Here is a 20,183-nt window from a genome sequence, read left to right on the forward strand (position 1 = left end):
ATTTCCAATGAGACAGAGCCCAGGCATTAAAGCTTGCTCCACCAAGCTTTTTCAGGACAGCGCGTGGCTGTTCCAGTAACATATTGTTACTTGAATGTAATGTTGGAAGGGAGGGTTATCTTTTAACTCTGGTGGAGTGGTAACTTTGTGATTTGCCCAGCAGGCATTTAAATACCATGACAGCACCTTTGAATTCGATGTGCTCTTCAATTTGGACCCACTGTCATTTTCTGCGATAGTTTGAGACATGAGATCGGCAGTCAAAACCACAAACAGCTCAAACTGCACTATTTTGCAGGACCTAAAGTTTCCTGATACGGCCTTCGATGTCCTTAGAAGAAGACCTTTACAGTAATCCAACTTTGTGTTTGCTATGGCCACCACAATCAAAGCCCTGTTAGATTCAGATAAATATGGGCAAATCTGCCACAGTAGGTGTACATAATAAGAAAATGAAGAGTTTAAATGGGAGACAAGTTTTTGAAAAAAAAGGTGGGAGTTGAAGTAGACTCCCAGTGTCTTTACTGAGTCCGATACTGGGGTAGAGTTCCCATTTATCACAAAGCTTTTATATTGTGAGTCTAGGTATTTCAATCTTTGGGGTGTTCCGAAGATAGGTAGCTCTGTCTTCAAGTCATTTAATGCCAGGGAGATTAGGGCCATCAATTTCTGGATTGCCCTGAAGACTTTATTTACATTTTCTACATCTTCCTTGTAGATCCCAGATAGTTTAAAGACTATCTGAGTGTCAACTCCCAGGGATTAAAGGAGATCACAGAAACATTTAACATAAATGGTAAATAACAGAGGGGATATGCATGATACCTGGGGGACACCACATGATAACGGTGTCTTCTGTGACTGGGCTTCTCTACTAGTGACACATGCCATTCTAGGACCCAAGAAAGATTTGAGCCAGGATATCGCCATGGGGGAACATTTTCCCACACGTTCTAGTCTGTCCGCTAGCAGGTCGTGATTGACCAAATCACATGCAGACGATAGGTCTAATAAGAGCAACAACGCCACATTTCCAGCCTCAATAATTTTGGAAATATTGTTTTTTAAATCCAAGAGAGCTGTTTCTGTTCTATGGTTTGCCCGGAAACCTGATTGCTCATTTGCCAAAATGTTTTGTGTTTCTACAAAGGTCTGATACTGAGAACACGCTACTGTATCAATTATTTTCAGGATAAAGGGCGCGTTCGTTATCGGTCAGTAATTGACATGAACCCACGGGTCAATCGCTCTTCCCATCGCTCCATTGCCTAGACCAATTTGTACATTTGAGTTCCTTTTTAACATTAGGGGTTTGACTTTCTATGTTAGCCCATGCGCATTAAAAAATTCAGTAAAGTTTCATGCAATTTTTCATCAATAATTTACAAATGAACATTAGCTAGTGAAAACAGGCTTGTTTTTTTTATATATAACCTTTCCAGAGTATCTAGATCCGTAATTTACAACAAATGTGTCTTAGTTGCTTGTGTCAATATCACTCCGCTTGTGCTTTTTCCAGGCACTAGTACATTGGTTTAGCACATTCTGTGTTTATCATAGGTACAGTGCAACATATACATAGTGTAGAAATGTTCAGTCATAATTCATAAATACTTATTCCTTAGTCTTTTAAAGATGAAGCTTCTGATTGAACACATTTCTGTGGTTCTTTATAGTATTGGTAAGTAGTTCACAGTTGTGTGATTCTGTTAATGTTGAACATTCCGCAGCATCTAGCAGTCCATTTTCTGGTCTGTGCCAATTATTGGATAATTGTTCTTAGTTCTGATAATGGGTGCCATCTATATCAAACCCTATTGTGATAGTGCTCATTACGGATGGATATTGATTCAGCGAGCACCATCCCAATAGGGTTGTTACTGGATCGGCAGGGTCGTAATGACCCCCTATGTTATTCTTTACAAAAAAAATACTTTACAACATATCTAGATTTTGGTTTCACACTTCTCCTAAAATTTGTAAAAACACAAGAGTGGTACATTTTCTAATATATATATCTTGATTATAATTCGTTTTTGTATAATTATAATTGATTATTTAGAATGTGCTTAATACCCAGAGGTTTCTAAGTACGGACCCGGAGATCAAACCTGTGCTGCTCCACATTGTCTTGCTTCCAAGGCGAGCACGTTGCCCCTCAGTTATCCTTCCTCTGTTTCAAATTGATAGTAGATTTGCTATTAAAAAAACAAAAAAAAAGATTTGATCCATTTTTTCTTGCATGTGCAGATTTCAGAACACTACTTTAATAAAATATTATATTGTAAATGTTTACTTCCCTGCATACGGTTCTGCCGTCTGGCATGTTGTTCTTGTGTGTTTGATGGTATCTTAGAAAAAAGCCGTAAACTTAAAGGTTTGGGATGATGAAGGTCAGCGATTGTGTTTTTTATTATATTTTCAATATATAATATGCATTATAGTTTATATAAAATATAGTCAGTATATATATGTTTTTAATTTAGTGCAGCTTATAGGTATTACTTGGAAAGTAGGGTTTTCCATATTTTATTTCAGTGTTTTCTGAAGAGTGTTCAAGCAGAAGTACATGCTATACTATAGTTATGTGCGACACAAATATATTTCCCATATCAAATGTCATTGCTTCTTTTTCTATAAGTATGACCTGGCAAATCACATACTTGGGGCATATCATTCACTTGATATGTGTGACCATTATCATGAAGTGTTAGTATGTGATACAAATGGTCACTATGATGTATACAATTAGCTCAGGTTACATTCAGGCTTAGCATCTTGAAAATATACTGTGCCTACCACAAATGCATCACAAACTGAGAAACTCAGTTACCATCCATTGAAACTTTACTTTGTTTATCTTATTTACACTAGATGCAATCGTTCACAAACGTTCACCAATCATATGAGGCTATTTTACAAGAGGTATGACAGCCTATTAGATAAATGTCATTCCTTCACTGGAAATTTGCTGGAAGGGCACATTGGTCTTCTCTCTCTACATTCATTGATCACTTTAAACTGAAGGTGCAAATTGGGCATCTTAGTCCTGACCAAAGTAGACCTTGCATATATTAGTATAACTTGTTAATTCACATACATAAAGGTGTTGCAAAATAATGTATTACACATCTTTGGTTTGATGTAGCAACCGGCCATGCATGAATCTCTGAGGCCGGTGAGCAGAGACGTAATGCTCTGCTACTCATTTGCTTGTCCAAACTCCATGTTCACACCTTACAAGCCTCTACTTAAGAACTGGAGGTCAGCTCCATTGAGTACATTGCTGGTCATGTGACCGGACCCAGCCGCTCCCTTGCTGCTCTCACAACTTATTTATTCAGTCCTCCTTAGGCATCCTAATCAAAGGACGTGTAAAGAAAAGGTTCTCAGCTGTTTGTACCTGTTCAAGCCTCATAGGGCCGATAGCCTGACCCGCTATGATGCATTTCACCTACAAACAAATCGCTACTACAGCTACTCAACAAAAGATACAACCATGTGTGTCCTTGCTCAACTGCCCATCTCAACTCACACTAGGATTTAAATGGCCCAGTCACAGAAAGCAACTGCAGTGAACCTCATCAATATTGCCCTTGTCCCCATCCCAATGAACATTTATTTAGTAATACCTGGCATACTGTAGCCATAACTTCAGAGTACAATTCCCAAACCACTTCTCAAGAGAAGAAATGTTTACTGGAAGTTTACCAATTGAAATTAACTTTCCCTCTAAGATGGCATAATCCATGATTTACCACTAAATAAGGAAAAGAACAATTGTGAACATCATAATCAAGTTAATATTGATCAGCTGCACTCCATCATAAGACTTGTCAAATTTAAGGCCACATTGAAACACTTCCACAAATCTGACAAAAGGAGTTACTAATATGGGGTCATAGGAAAGAGCTTGATATCCAACTTTGAAGCACAAACACAGCTGCAATATTTTTCAAGAGTAGAGATATGTTGCTTGTTTGATAATAGGCATTACTGTACACCCCCATTCATTTGACATCTTCCTATGTCTGTGCATTGTGTAACAACATATGTGATCACATAGCATGGAACTCAAGTGGTTTCCTGTCATCCCAAAGCACACCATTTACAAGCAAATTATGACAGTGGCACATATGGTTGCTGTTTATTTTTTTTTTATAAATTATTACCAACATTTTGTTTTGCCTACCACATAGGATAGCCTCATGTGCATGCACTGGTGATCAACATTGTAGTACCCATACTGTTCTGCAAACAATGCAGTGATGCAAACTACTTTCGAATCTGTAACCGAAATGTTAGACTCAATTTCACATATATTGTTAGGATTTGATATGATAGGTTATTTATAGTGTGCTTAATAGCCAGAGGTTTCTAAGCACAGACGCGGGGATCGCACCTGTGTTGCTCTGTGTCGTCTTGCTTCCAAGACAAGCACGCTGCCCCTGAGCTATCCTCCCGAGACTACTGTTGGTGAGATTTTTGGTGAGGAAACTGTACATAGCTAAGCTACATAATGCACCAAATACATTAGAGTGAAAGTGCTGCAGTATACAAAAATGCCCTATGCAGTTCTCTGCTCTTAGTGCTTGAGTAATGTTGGATGGTATTGAGCAGCTCATATAGCATAAATAAGATAAGCAAAGTAGAGTTTCACTGTGTGGGCACTGAGTTTGTTGAGTTGTGATGTATCTTTGCTTAGCACAGTACATTTTCTGGTTAATAAGCCTGAATGCAAAATGAAGAAATCATATACGCCAAAGAAACCATTTCGTTAATAACCTAACAATTCATGATAAAGGATGCACATATGAATTGAAAGATATACATACACATGTGATTTACAATATCATAACTAAATAAAAAGAGGCAAGCACATTTGATGGATTACTGCAGAATAGATGAAATATAAACTACAAAGTTTTAGCAACTCTGAATTTACCTTCTTCACTTTCCTTTATAGTTTCTCAGAAACCATTTCGCTGGTATGTTTTACCTGAAACGCCAAACGACTTTAGTAATACCTAGCAAACTGTAGCCATAACTTCACAGTACAATTTCCAAACCACTTCTCAAGAGCAGAAATGTCCACTGCAAACTTACCATTTGAAATTAATTTCCCAAGTAAGATGGCAGAATCCATGACAACACAAATAATGAAAAGAACATTTGCCAACATCATAACCAAGCTAGCACTGATCAGCAAATTCCAAAATAAGACTTGTCATATTTAAAGCAACATTCGAACACGTCCACAAATGTGACATAAATGGAGTTACTAATATGTCCCTGATTCTTTTTCGATAAGTATGACCTGTCAAATCTCATAGTTGGTGCATATCTTTCACTTCATATAGCATCCCTTATCATGAATTCTTAGTCTGAGAAACAAATGGTCACTGCTTTCTGCACAATTAGGTCAGGTTTCATTCAGGCCTAGCATCTTGAAAATGTATTATGCCAAACACAAATCCATCACAAACTGAGGCTATTCTATACGAGGTATGTCAGCCTATTAGGCAAAATTCAAAAGGCATTCCTTCACCAGAAATTTAAAAGAAGGCAACATGGTCATCTCTCTGTACATTCATTGATCACTATAAATTGGAGGTACAAAGAGGGCATCTTAGTTATGAGCACAGTAAACATGGCACACATTGGCATAACTTGTTGACAAACATTCATAAAGGTGTTGCAAGAGAATCTGTAACACATCTTTGGTTTCATGTACCAACATTTCATTCATGCATCTCTGGTGTGTCCTCAATTCATGAGGAAAGTGATGAGGGAGGAGAGCTGCAAAGTAATGGACTGCCATTCAGTTACTCCACTCAGCTTCAGTTTTCAAATGTTACAAGCCTCAACTTAAGGACAGTAGGCCGGCTCCAAGCAGACAGCATTGAGTAGTCTGCTGGTCACGTGACCAGGCTCTGCCACTCACTTACTCATCCCACCACCTATTTATTCAGTCTTCCTTAGGCATCCTAATTAAAGGACGTGCAAAGACAAGGACCTTGTCTGTTTATACCTGTTCAGGCCTCACAGGGCCAATGTCCTGACCCGCTATCCTGCATTTTACCTACAAACTAATTGCTACCTCTGCAACTCAACAAAAGATAGCACCATGTGTGTCCGTCCCCCATTGCCCATCTCCACTCTCACTAGGGTTTGAATGGCCAAGTGCCCTGGGCAGCCCCAGAAAGCTACCCTAGCAAACCTCATCTTTAATACCATTGCCAGCATCCCACTGAACATTTATCCAGTAATACCTGACGTACTGTAACCATACCTGCAGAGTAACATTCCCAAACCACTTCTTTTTTTTTATTTTTATTTTTTAATATTTTTATTGGTTTGTTCAACCTTTAAAAAACAGACAAGAGGACAACAAAAAAAGACATAGAACATGTATAACCAACACATGCGTCTCTCTCATATAGCTTCTTCTCATGGAAGTTCTCATCCCCTTAATTCCATCCTCCTCAATGGTAAATGATGTCAGAGCAAGTCAACCAGTCTTCCTTGCGTCTCATGCCGTACATGCCTGTGACTCTACTTCTAGCTGAGTTTTTAAAAATTGTAGAAAGTTGACTAGGGCAAATAAAGCAGCTCTGTTAAGCCCTTCATAGAAAACTTGCCACCACTCTTCAGAGCTCCTTGTACAGTGCAGGTTAATCACATGGGCAAAACAACAACCTCTTTGCTGCTCTAATGTCTGGCAGGGCATGATCAGATGTTTCAAGGTTTCCTTGGTCTCATTACAAAATCGACAGTTGAAATTAAAAGTCACTTGTTTTGACCTTATTCCAATACGATCACGTGTCGGGAAGACATTTGGGGTCTCATTAGGACCCAGGCGGTAAGGGGTTTACAGCGGCGTAAACAGCGCCGACCCTTACCGCCTGATTCCGAGGTCCCTTAGCGCCATGGAGGTTTTAACACCTGCTTTTAGCAGGTGTTAAAATCCATGGCGCTAAGGGACCTTGATGTTAATTACGCCACCGTAATTTACGGTGGCGTAATTAACGCCTTCCCCACTCCCATTATGCCCTATGGGGCAAAATGGGAATGGGGAAGGGTAAATGGGTTAATGGGGACTTACCGCCCCACTCACCTCGGAATGGGGCGGTAAGTCCGCCAACCACCATGGCGTAAACGTAGTTTACGCCATGGTGGTAAAGGTACGACCCAGGCGGTAACTTACCGCCTGGGTCGTAATGAGGCCCTTAGTCTGAAACGCATATACAGCGTTCTTGCATGCTGATTAGGGAGGCGCATTAGATAGTTTACACGATGGTCATATGCTGTTGCCTCACCTGGTACTTCAGCCATTGATGAAGAACGCGCTCTTTGATCACAGGTTTGGATCCAATCCAGTTTCCACAGCTTTTTTTTAGCTGCCTCTGGATTGTCCAATAACAGAGCGCAAGTAATGTTATTTTCTTCACGTAAGTCTTTCGACAGCGGTTCCATTTTGCTAGAATGGTGTTTGTTTTTTCCAAGACCGGCCTGTGCAAGATGTCAAATTGTGGAGCCGGCTCCATCATTATTGTTTTGCGATATAGACTTAGGAGATTCCATGCAACCCTAGCGTGCATCGAAATCAACCCCAGTTCATAGCGTATACAATTGGTTGAAGTACCTTTTGGCAAATTCAGCACACATGACCAGAAGATGTTTTCTAATTTGTTCCAGAGTTAACACGAGGCCCCAAAGGCGTTTTCCCCTCCATAGATCAAAATCGGCACCACTATCTGTTTATAAAACAGGATAATTGGTTTTAGTGAAAATTTTCCATATTTGTTGTTAATCAAGGAGGCTTGGGATGCCAACTGACGGCACTTGTTGTTAGCTACTTCAGCCCAAGGAGCATCGTTTCGGCTCACACTAATTTGCATACCCAGGTATGTCGAATATTTAACGAGCTGTATCTTGTCGTTGGCGATATACCAGGATGGTTTCTTACCCCTGCCACACGAACCTTGTAGATTTTCCAGGATCAAAATTTCACTTTTTTGTGTTTTAATAGACAATCCATTTGATGTTATGTATGCCTCTAATAAAGTCATTTTGCGTTGCAACCCGACTGGGGTCTGGTCAATCAATACAAGGTCGTATGCGTATACCAAATACTCAATAGGTGCCCCATGTATTTTTGGAGGAAACGTGTTAGCGCCACAAAATATCTCCTGTATGTCTGATATGAACAAGTTAAAGATGGTAGCGGCCAAAGGACACCCTTGCTTTACGCCTTTGTGTGTGTTTATTTTTGCAGACATCGTACCAGACATATCAAGCCGAATCCTGATGGAGGTTTCTGTGTGCAATTCACAGATTGCACTAATGAGACTTTCTGGGCAGTTCCATTTGACAAATTTTTCCCACAGCAGCTCCCTATTTATGCTGTCAAAAGCTTGCGAAAGATCTATCATCGCTAGGTATAGCTTGGTGTTAAGTCGGAGGGTCTCCATCTTCAAGATGTTCAATATTAGTAGATTTAAGCCACAACCTACCCCCTTTACAAAGCCTGCTTGCCTGGGGTCTATATGGTTAGAGTCTTTAGCCCATTTCAAAAGTTTTCTTTGGAGCAGTGTGGCATATACTTTCCCCAGAACATCAAGGAGCGCTATAGGTCTGTAGTTTTTTGGATTTGTGCGATCTCCTTTCTTGAATATTTGCACCACAACTGCACTCTTCCAAGAACAGGGGGTTGCACGGGCCAAGACAATCCGCTTGAATAAAGTGACACAGAAGTCTGCCCATAAATCCGGATTACGCTTAAGCGTGTAGTCAGTTAAGCCATCAGGCCCCGGGGCTCTGGATTTATGTAGACTTTTAATAATCAAGAGGATGTCTATTCTCTCTAACTCCATGTCCCACTCTCTTGTAATTGGCAGGATAAAGTTTGTCAGTGAGACTCCTTTAGTGAACAGGTCCGAGTAGTGTTCTACCCATGCATCTTCAGGCACTGCAATTGCTTGGATGGCATTTTGAGGCGCTAGGTTACTATTGATCAATTGCCAAAATTGAGCCGATTTCTTTCCTTCCATTTTAAATAACATATTTTTGGCGTCATTTTGCGACATTATTGCTGCATGAGACTTGAGCCAATTCTTATAATTTAGTTTGAGTTTCCTTATTTTTTGTTTTATGATTTCGTTCATCGGCCCCTTTAGCTTTCTTATTTCTTGTCTCATGAGTCTTTTCTGTTGCAAAACATAGGGCCTCATTACACGGATGGCGGAGAACCATGGCGCTATTAGCGCCATGGTTCATGCCGGTAAAATACCGGCACCGCCTTGGCGGAAAGGGGACTTACCGCCCCATTCCAAGGTTGGCGGGGCGGTAATTCCCCCTTCCACCATTGCCCTTCCCCATTCCCATTTTTGCCCCACAGGGCATAATGGGAATGGGAATGGGGAAAACGCTAATTACGGTACCGCAAATTGCGGTACCGTAATTAGCTCCCTGGGTCCCTTTGCGGGTTGGTTTTTAACGCCTGCAAAAAGCAGGCGTTAAATCCCCCAACCCGCAAAGGGACCTCGTAGTAAGGCGGTAAGGATTTACTGGTACCGGTATTTTAACGGTACCGGTAAATCCTTACCGCCATCCATGTAATGAGGCCCATAGACATTGAATTTATGTTTTGGTCTTAGTTCGCAGTGACGTAAGTTGTGTTTGTGTTGTGCGAAGTTCCACAACAAATGCTGATATTCAAGACCTTTGGTGTCTCTCACAAAGTTGGCTGTTATCACCTCCACTTCAGTATCCAGTAGATTTAGGTGAATCCGACTAGACCCAGTGCCGCCAAAATGAGGCCAACAAACACTTGCATGGTTGTTCAGATTTTCAAACGTCAGCTGTACCATTTCATGATCGCTATGCGACATTTCAAGTACATCTAAGTGAAGAACTCTCCTATGAATATTTTCGCTGACAAATATATAGTCTAGGATTGAGGTTTGCTTTAACCTTCTCCAGGTGGGCTTAGCTGGAATATCTCCCACCGTATTTCCATTCAGCATGTGCATTCCTCGAGCTTTCATTTCCATGCACCATTGTGAAGCTTTAGGAGCTAGGTGTCTTTTCTCATTTAGACATATGAGATTTAAATCGCCACATATGATCAGGTCGGGCGGCTGAGGCTTTTCAAATAGCTCGTCAATCATTCCTGATACTGTGTCTACAAACTCATTCGCTCCATTTGATTGATGGTTCCAATAGACATTGATAATACATAGTTTATCGGTCTTACAATTCACACGTTGAAGACCACATATTGTGGTTAACTGAAAAAGAGGCGAAACATTGGCTGATTCAATTATCCTGAACCCTGATGCCTTTCTGACAGCCGTCAGTAAGCCCGCCATTGGTCTTCCCTTAGATTGGCATATCGCTGGGTTGAAGGCAATTTCGAATCCTTCAAGTAACAGTGTTTCGCTTAACCATGTTTCTTGTGGGCAAATTAGATCCAGGTCTTTTACCCAAGGCACGTTGAACAGGTGGCAAAATCCTCGAGTATTCCAAGATGCCAAAGTGCTGAAACTTCTTGGCTCCACATCCTGGCGTTAGAAGTTGGATGTTTTGTTTAAAGTAACTGCAAGCTAGGACCAGTCGGACACACTGTGTGAGGGATTAACAACAGGCGAGCCATCAGTCGTTGGTAGATTCTGGGTTCCCTGATTGTGATCCTTATTGGTTTATCCTCAAGAGGCAACGCCACACTATCCTCAGTCAGTGGAAGGGCCATCATTGGAGCCTTTATTGTTGGGGCTGTTGGCATCCATTCTTGCTTTGGATGATGTTCACAGTTTGTCTCTGGCTTAGTTGAAGAGTTGTTCTCTTCTTTTGTGGTTGGCAGCCACACACTAAGGTCAACCCTTAATATGTCAAATCCTAATGACATCAGCACTGGACCAGTGTCCAGTAGGGCATTGGCAATCAATTTTGACTGCAAATGTAAAATTATAGCATCGTTTTTTTTTCATTGAAAAATTTGACGATTGTGAGGTCCTCAGAGGCGATTGCTCTCAGACTTGGTATCAAGTGACATAGCCAAATTACATTATGACGATTTATAATTAAATCATCCGAGGATACAATACGTTCCAATAAGAGGCGATGTAAGCCTTGCTGAGGATTGCTCCTTGACTGTCCCATCTTTTTCTTCTGACAAAGCCCTGTCTATTTGGGAGCTCTTTAAGATTACGGGACCAGGCCGGAGCATTGCTTTCGGAAATATTGACCCTGGAGGGGCTTTTCACTAGCGGCACCACGAGAGTCCTTAGCTCAGCCGGCAAAACCTTGCTGCCTTGGTTGGTTACAGGTTTACTGTAACCTTGTGCATCACAGGAGATGTTACATGTTGCTTCCAATAATTTACATTTCTCTGCCAAAGTTAAGAATTTAGGGCAGGGGTCCACGTTTCCAGTCGTACGGGCACACTGCAAATCGATCAGTTGGCAGACTCTCGTTGGACTTTTTTTGTCGAGAGCTTGCTTAGGGTCTATCAAAGTTAGACACACTGCCGAGGTAGTAGGTTTCATAACAAGGTTCCGGAACCGAGGCAGCAGCCGGTTGTTTATTGTTCGGAGGTGTGCTCGAGGGCAAAGCTTGACTCAACACTGTCTCTGCAGAAAACACCGGCGCCACTACAGCTGAAACTGTAGGCACAGGCAACTTGGCGGGTGAAACCATCTTCGCTGTATCAGAACAAACCGTCTTCGCTGTCTTAAATGCAGAGGGCTTCACCGGGGAGACCTCCGCAGCCACTGGCGCCAAGGCCACTGAGCCAGGCACTGGCAACGTAGAAGCACCAGGGGCGTTACAGGGCATCTCCACGTCCTTAAAGGTCGATACATTCAGCAGCGAGTCGGAGACGTCACTAATGCACGTGTTGGAGGCTTCTAAGTCTATCGGTAACTCCTTGGAGACTTTCGCCGACAGCTTACTTTCAGTTGGTTTACTTTTTGTTGGCATGCTGGTTACTGTGACATTCACAGTTTTCAGGTTGTGTAGAAATTTTCGTGAATTTGTAGCAGCTCTCTTTGCTTTCCGTGCTGGTAAGTTTTTTGTTTTCTTACTGATGCCACTTGCAGCATGTTCACTACTTTTATTCGTTTTAAGAGCTTAAGACTGATTCTTGAAGATGTCATATACCACAGCCGGGAGTTCGGCAGCGTCCAACAACACTCTAGTTTGTGCTGCGAGCCCCAGCTCCAGGCTAGACATGTTTGTGGAAGTTGACGGTGTTTGAGGATTTAGTAAGACTGGATTGGACGCATCTTGAGCCTCTGTTACAGCTTTTGCAAAACCATTTCTTAAAGTGGAATCAAGGGCCCTATCCGGGAAAGTAAGAGACAGTCTAGACTCAGCGCTGCCAGTTGGGACAGCCGACCCAGCCTGTATCAATGGTGCTGTTACTGTAGGCTGTATGCCAAGTGTGCATTTCGTAGAATCCAAGTTTCTATTTGCCGGTGGCCAGAGTTTTACCGGTTGCGATGTAATGGAAGACTTGTTGTGATCTAGACAGGAACTCGGCTGAAAAGAGTCAGAGACAGAGACCAGGCTACACTTCTGACACTTAGCGGCAGATCCTAGGCTGTTGAATGTAGGGTCCTTTTGAAATATATTCAAAGCATCTTTGGCAACCTTGGCCAGCAGTTTTTTGTCAATATTGGCGTTCTTTACATTATCCAACAAAGCTTCTTTAGCTCATACAGTGTCGCCTTACAGATAAGAGACTCTTGATCGATTTTACACATATTTGTTGTCAATGTGTGGACAGCCGAGGCCATTTCTTTCAAATTATCATTGAGATGCTCATACATTTTAAGAAATGGAGCAATAGACATACACATGGATGACATAATTAGCGCCTGTAAGTCTTGGGGAGATTGAGCGGTTCCGTTGAATTAATTGCATTTAATTTATCGGTCTGGTGCAAACTTTTAACTTTTTTATTTTGGGAGCATCTGAGACTAGGTGAAATGCTTTCTTCCATTCTTCGGCGTTTGGCAGGACAGCAGACACTGTACAAGTTCTGTGGTACAGGAGTAGGTGAGGACGCCTTTTCGACAGGAAACACACTGGGCAGTGAGTCTGTAGTCAGTAAACTGTCCATCGTGGAACCTGTATGGCCTTTCCATATTCTTTGTTTGTTAATGCGGGTAAGATCGGCCAGCAGTTTGTTCACAACCTCAAGTGAGTTTCTGCGGGCCAGATCGGCTGCACCAGCGGTAGCCCGCGTGGGTTCAAAAACCCTTGGCAGTGGCGTCAAGGGTCCCACCGCTAAATTTGTTTGCCGATCTAGCTCAAGGTCATCAGTGCATTTGAAACCTACATCCTCATCTTCGCAGTTGGAACCACAAGCGGAGGCACGGTGGAGGTCAGTGCGTGGAACTTCGCCTACAGATCCCATTGTAGACATTGCACTGGAGAATCGCCCACATGGTATGTCATCACCTGGAGATGGTCTTGTAATAATGTTTTTAGACGAACAAAGACTGTCGATACAGCCAGTCGCTGCGGGGGGAGAGTCCAGGTGACCAAATGCGGTACATGAATTGCTCGTACCGGTCATTGTAACAGAGAGATTTCTGGCAGCGGGTTCATTGTTATCCGTGGCGTCCTGCCTGGAATCAACCAGGGGCGTTACACTACTGTTACTGGAAACAGCCACAGCGGCCACAACATCGCTCACGGGATTCTCACTCTCTCTTGAAGGGGCCAGTTCGAGCAATGCATTGTTCATAGGCACAACCTTATTTACAGCCGAAATGGGCAAGGGGAAACAGACTGGTATAGAAAGATTTGAAGAGACGTTTCCAGCACTATTACCATCATTATTGCCGAGAGAACCCATCATACCAGCCTTCCCATAGCTAGCAGCTGCTCTTAGTAATAGTTCACAAACATTCGTGCCACTTAGTTGGGGCTCATCTGACTCATCCAGGAGTTCAGCAATGTCAAGGGCAGGTGCCAGCTCACTAGTGGTAACAACACAATCCAGGCCGATGGAACAGACGTTAACAGGAGGAGGTACGCACACCATGGCCGCTGGTGTCAAAGGAGCCTCAGCCTCCAGGCGCCGTTGAGCAGGAGTTTTGGTGGCATGAACAACTTTCATAGCCGCATACACAGGAGCGGCCTCCTTAAACTTCCTTAGACTTCCTTGGACTCTTTAGACTCAGCACCGACTCTGCACCCGCTCCGCGGGGGAATCGGATCTTTCAGTGCATGCAGTGCCCGCAGGTACGTCCACACGAAGTAGACAGTGTAGAGAGACTGCAGGGCTCAGCTCCGGTAACTCCTTAGACTCAGCACCGACTCCTCGCCCGCTCCGCGGGGGAATCAGATCTTTCAGTGCACGCAGTGCACGCAGGGACGCCCACACGAAGTAGACAGTGTAGAGAGACTGCAGGGCTCAGCTCTGGTAACTCCTTAGACTCAGCACCGACTCTGCGCCCGCTCTGCGGGGGAATCAGATCTTTCAGTGCACGCAGTGCACGCAGTACGCCCACACGAAGTAGACAGTGTAGAGAGACTGCAGGGCTCAGCTCCAGTAACTCCTTAGACTCAGCACCGACTCTGCAGACACCAAATTCCAACACCTTATGTGCTTTGCCACTTCTAAAGAGAAGGAATGTTCACTGGAAACAACATCGCATAAATTAGCATAAGGTCTTTATTCACATTCATAAAGGTGTTCCAAAGATGTTCTGTTACACATCTTTTCTTTGATGTAGCAACCTACCATTCATGCATCTCTGGTGTGTCCTCAATTCATGAGAAAGGTGATAAGAGACGAGAGCTGCAAGATAATGCCTGCCACTTAGTTACTCTACTCAACTCAAATTTTCGCACCTTACTAGCCTCTACTTAAAAACTGTAGGCCAGCTTCAGGCAGACAGCTTTCAGTATACTGCTGGTCACATAACTGGTCCTTGCCACACCCTTCCTCCCCCACCACCCATTTAAACAATCTTTGTTAGGCGTCCTCATCAAACAACATACAAAGGCAAGCAACTGATCTGTTTGTACCTATTGATGCATCATAGGGCCAATGGCCTGACACACTATCCTGCATTTCACCTACACACTAATCAGATATCAGATTGTATGTCCTCCCTCCACTACCTATCACAACTCTCAATAGAGTTTGAATGGCCAAGTGCCAAGGGAAGACTCAGAAAGCTACCCTAGTGAACCTCATCAATAATACCTTTACCCCTTATTCCACTAAACATTCCATAAGTAATAACTGACATACTGTAACAGTAACTTCAGAGTACAATTCCCAAACCACTTCTAAAGAGAAATGCTCACTGGAAACATATCAGTAGAAATTAACTTTCCCTTTAACATGGCAGAATCCATGAATTATCACAAATAAAGAAATAACATTTGCCAACATCAAAACCAAGTTAGCATTTATCAGCTGCACTCCATCATAAGACTCGTTATATGTATAGCCACATTCAAAATAATCCACAAATCTAACACAAATTAATAAATATGCAATCACAGTGAAGAGCTTGCTATCCATCCTCAAAGCACAAATACAGCAGCAAAATGTTTCAATGGTAGAGGTATGCTGATTGTTTAATTATACAAATTTCAATGCACCCCTATTCATTTTACATCTCCCTATGGCAGTGCATTGTATAAAAACATATGAGATTACAGATAGGTTCCTGCCCTTCTAAAGCACACCATTTCCAAGCAAATTGTGAAACTGCCAAATATAGTTTCTGATTATTATTGCTAAATTACTACCAACAATTAGATGTGAGGGAAATACTGCAGTATAAAAGAATGCCCCATGTAGACCTCTCTGCTAAGTGCTTGAGTAATATGGGATGCTATTCTGCAGCTCCTATAGCGTAAATAAGATGAGAAAAGCAGAGTTTCACTAGGTGAGCATTACGTTTGTAGGGCTGTGATATATCTGTGGTTGGCACAATACATTTTTTGAATGATAAGCCTTAATGAGTGAGCTAATCTTACATGCCACAGTACCCATTTATTTCATAACCCAACAATTCATGATAAAGCATGCACATATTAAGAAGAATATATGCAGAAAACAAGTCATTTGCAAGCTCATACCTATATAGAAAGAGTTAAACACACATTATACATTGCTGCATAAAAGCTGAAATGTAAACTATAAGGCCCTACCCACTTAGCCACTATGAATTCACCTTCTTCACTTTACTTCATAATTTCTCAGAAACCATTTACCTGGTGTATTTTTCCTGAAATGCCAAAAGACTTTAATAATACCTTGCACTCTCTAGCCATAACTTCATTGTACAATTCCCAAACTGCTACCCAAAAAATGTTCACTCCAAACGTACCAGTTCAAATTAACTCTCCCAGTAAGCTAGCAGAAACCACACATCTCCACAAATGAGCAAAAGAACATTGTCAAACATCATAAGCAACTTCAGGTGCCCTCCCTTATAAAACTTCTCAAATTGAAAGCACATTCAAATACTTCTACAATTCTAATACAGAAGAAAATTGCCAATATACGGTCAAAGAAAACACCTTAATATACAACTGCAAAGCACATACAAAGCTGCAATATTTTTCAAGGGTAGAGTGATGCTGCTTGGTTTACAGTAGGGTTTCTTATGCACCCCATTCATATCACATCTTCCAATGTCAATGAGAAACGAACTTTAATTGCAAATATATTTTTTATCACACATAACCATTGCATAACATGTGATACTGCTTCTTCACTCTACTGAAAACACTAAACTAAAATATGGAAAACCCTACTTTCCAAACAATACTTATAAACTTGACTAAATCAGACACCTAAACATACTTAATTTATCTTAGAAATACAATAATTCATAATGTACATAAAATACAGAAAAACACACAATCAATCACCTTTAGCTGCACCTTTAGCTGCTCTAATTAATAAATAGATCTACACTATAATTAATAATCGATTGATCTGCACAATAGCCAAAACAGAGCATGTGCACATTCTGATTTCTTGGATCAGAATGTCAAACATTCACAAAAAGGGCACTTTCATAACTTTCAGAAATCAATAACACAGAAAGAGGACTGTAGAAAGCAAACAGGTCAAATGCCCAACATATTTTATTACAACCAATAACACTAAATTAACTCCAACACAATCCTTCCTAAAAATACTTTGTAGAACATGTACAAACACAATGAAATAAAACATTTTTTTTTTAATTTGACAAATTACATAACTTTGGCTATAACCCCGGTTAAATGGCAAGGACCCTGTTAGGCGGAAACCTATGCAGTTCCCTCTGGGACCACTGCAAAAGATTTGGCAGTAAACCCACTTGGTAGCAGTCTGTATCACACAGATTCACTTAGTAGCTGTGGCTGAGCAGTCAGACTTCCCTCAAGAAGAGTTAAGCAGTATGTGGAGTATACAAGATAGGGCAATTCCTCACAGTCAGACAAGCAAACACGCAACGAGGCTCAGTGTAAAGATATTAAGGTATTTATTTATAACGAAACATCTATCAAAAACACTATGGCACTATCACGGCAAACAAGTCAAATACAATTACTCTACGAAGAAGAAACGATCAATCCCCCTAACAATATTTCGACAAGTCTAGGTTCTACCGGCACCACTTATTTGCAGACAGAGGTGTATGCCTCAACCTAGATGGTACTCTAATATTAGTTAGGACGGGAGAGAAAAATAAGTAGGTTACGAAATCAACACAGTTCAATACTTCACCGGAAAAATGCAAGTCAAGAAGGCAAGAACCACAATAGATCATGAAGTTCAGAGGCCAGGCCCACTCGGAGAGAGGCAAGGCGATATGTCCCAAAAAGTCTCTAGTGGAAATGCGTTCGAGTCTTTGTAGCAAATTGTTATCGGCAGATTGAACTAGTTCAGAACAATACGTGAGAAAGCTTGGAGGCGACCCAATGGAAAGGAGAGGATTAAGACACCTCACTCGAACTGATTGAAAGGGAAGCCAGGCGGACACGGTACCTTGTTTGTGGAGAGACAGCTCCGGCGGGGGCAGTTGTTCCTGGTGGTGGATGCACGTCAGGTCTTTGCCAAGAGTAGAGATGATCTCGTCGTCGAAGAAAAGGTGAAGTCCGGTGCACCACCAGGAAAGAGACCAGCCACGGAGTGCTCCATCACAAGGCACCACCTTTTGGTCGCGGTATAGGGGTAGTGGCTATCCGGTTGCCGAGGTGCTCTGCACGGGCAATTCGACCACTGCGTCCTGAGGCGAAGAAAAAGCAAAAGGAACTGGTTGTTCCCACCAGTCAGGGGAAGAGACTCTCCGGCAGGGAGATCTCCTCTGTCGTCGGGAAGTGGTGAGTCGGTTCAGCAGGGCTCCATCGGAGGTGTCGTCGTTGCAGGTCGGCTCAGCTTTACCCTCGTCGGATTCTTAGGTCCTGTGGTGACTTCTGAAGATCCAGTCCCAAAAGCCCTGCTTTTATGCAGAAAACCCCCATTCATTCAGCCTTGCTGTCAATCAACACATGCTAAGTGGTGAGCGGGGAGGCTCACCACTTGGGCCAATCACACCAGAGTGCGACCGGAGTTGGCAAGGCAACTCGGTCCAGGGTGCCTAAACCCCCTCCCACACACCTGTGGTAACCCAGACAAAATGGCACCACTTTGGAGGGTCTCTGTACAGAGCCCACCAAAAGTGGGACAAAGGGCTCGACCTTTGGTTTAGGAGTCACAGAGACGAACACAGACGCCATTTTAAAAACCGAGTTCTGGCAGAAAATACCATCCGATAGACTTATTTAAGATAAGTAGACTGGTGGTATGTTAGAGATTAACGAGAAACAGTATCCATCTCTAACAATTGGACGAATCCCATAGGGTTATATTCGGGGTCGAATATAACAAGTAGTTTCCACTGCCACCAGCCAAAACTCGACGAGGGGGGACGGGACAGTGCCCCCTCGAATAACAGACTTAGGAGTAATCCAATTACCCCTACTAGTATGTCCACAATAGGATGGTTTGTACTAGTTCTGTTAGTAAATTTAGGTCTAGTAAAGCCAATGGTGACTTTACATGCCCGGGGAGACAGTAGTCAGTCCCCGGGTATGGAGTCTATGATGGAGGTCCGCTAGGACACCCCAGTGTTACGGCACGTAGGGTGCGGTGTAACACACATAGCAAAACATATGAGGCCCTATGGAGTAAAAGACCCCATAGCCCATAGAACACATTGACATTCACAGGAATTACACACATTCATGTCCAAGAGTGGGAGAAAAAGAGTCTCACTCTTGGCAGGATGAAAAAAACAAACTCCAGAAATCCAGCAAAGCTGCTGGGGGACTCACTAGGTTAGGAAATTCAGCCTAAACAGAGAATTCTCCCTAACAGACCCTCCAATACATTTGGATGTAAACGGCAAGGACCCTACACGTACATTTTTCAAATGCGCTGGTAACCACTTATTGCAAAAGTCTCACATTTAAATCGCACATGCCTTGATGTGAGAATATTCAAACAGGAACATGTAAATATCTGTGCTAAAACATCCATAAAATAAAATGATCACTGCACCAAAATGCAAAAAGCTATAACCGCGGGTACAATGAGCAGGTACATGCCCACGGCTACCAAAGCCTGCCACAAAGTACAATGCACTATTGGAGTGTTCATAGCCACGGATTGAGTCCACCACTAGTAGCCAAGGCTCCCCATAACATTTTTACAGATTCAAAAATGCATATTGAAATTGTGTAACAATTTAAACAACATAAACACATGAGGGCATATAATCAGGAACACATGTAAAATTATGTAGTGTGAACTCAATGAAACCACATGATCAATGCACAGAAATTGGAATCACCATACCCGTGGCTGAGGCGATAGTCATAGATGCAGCTACACCAGCTAAAAATACACTGTGTCCCATTGGCTTAGTGGTACCCACAGCAATAATCCATTTCACAGGGCACAATGTTTCATTGGCTGCTGCTGTAACTGCTGTGATTTAAAAAAAAGGCTTCAAATGTATTTTTCTTTTCCAATCCACTTAAAAAGTTATTTGGGTGGCTGTTAAAATATTCTTTGGGTTCCTTTACCAATATATAACCAATATATAACCAAGAAATATATTTTCAATCATACAAATACTCTTCACCTCTATTACAATACAAAACATCTT

The sequence above is a fragment of the Ambystoma mexicanum genome, chromosome 4p (genome assembly GCF_040938575.1).
Source record: "Ambystoma mexicanum isolate Mex_15411 chromosome 4p, UKY_AmexF1_1, whole genome shotgun sequence".
Classification (NCBI taxonomy): domain Eukaryota; kingdom Metazoa; phylum Chordata; class Amphibia; order Caudata; family Ambystomatidae; genus Ambystoma; species Ambystoma mexicanum.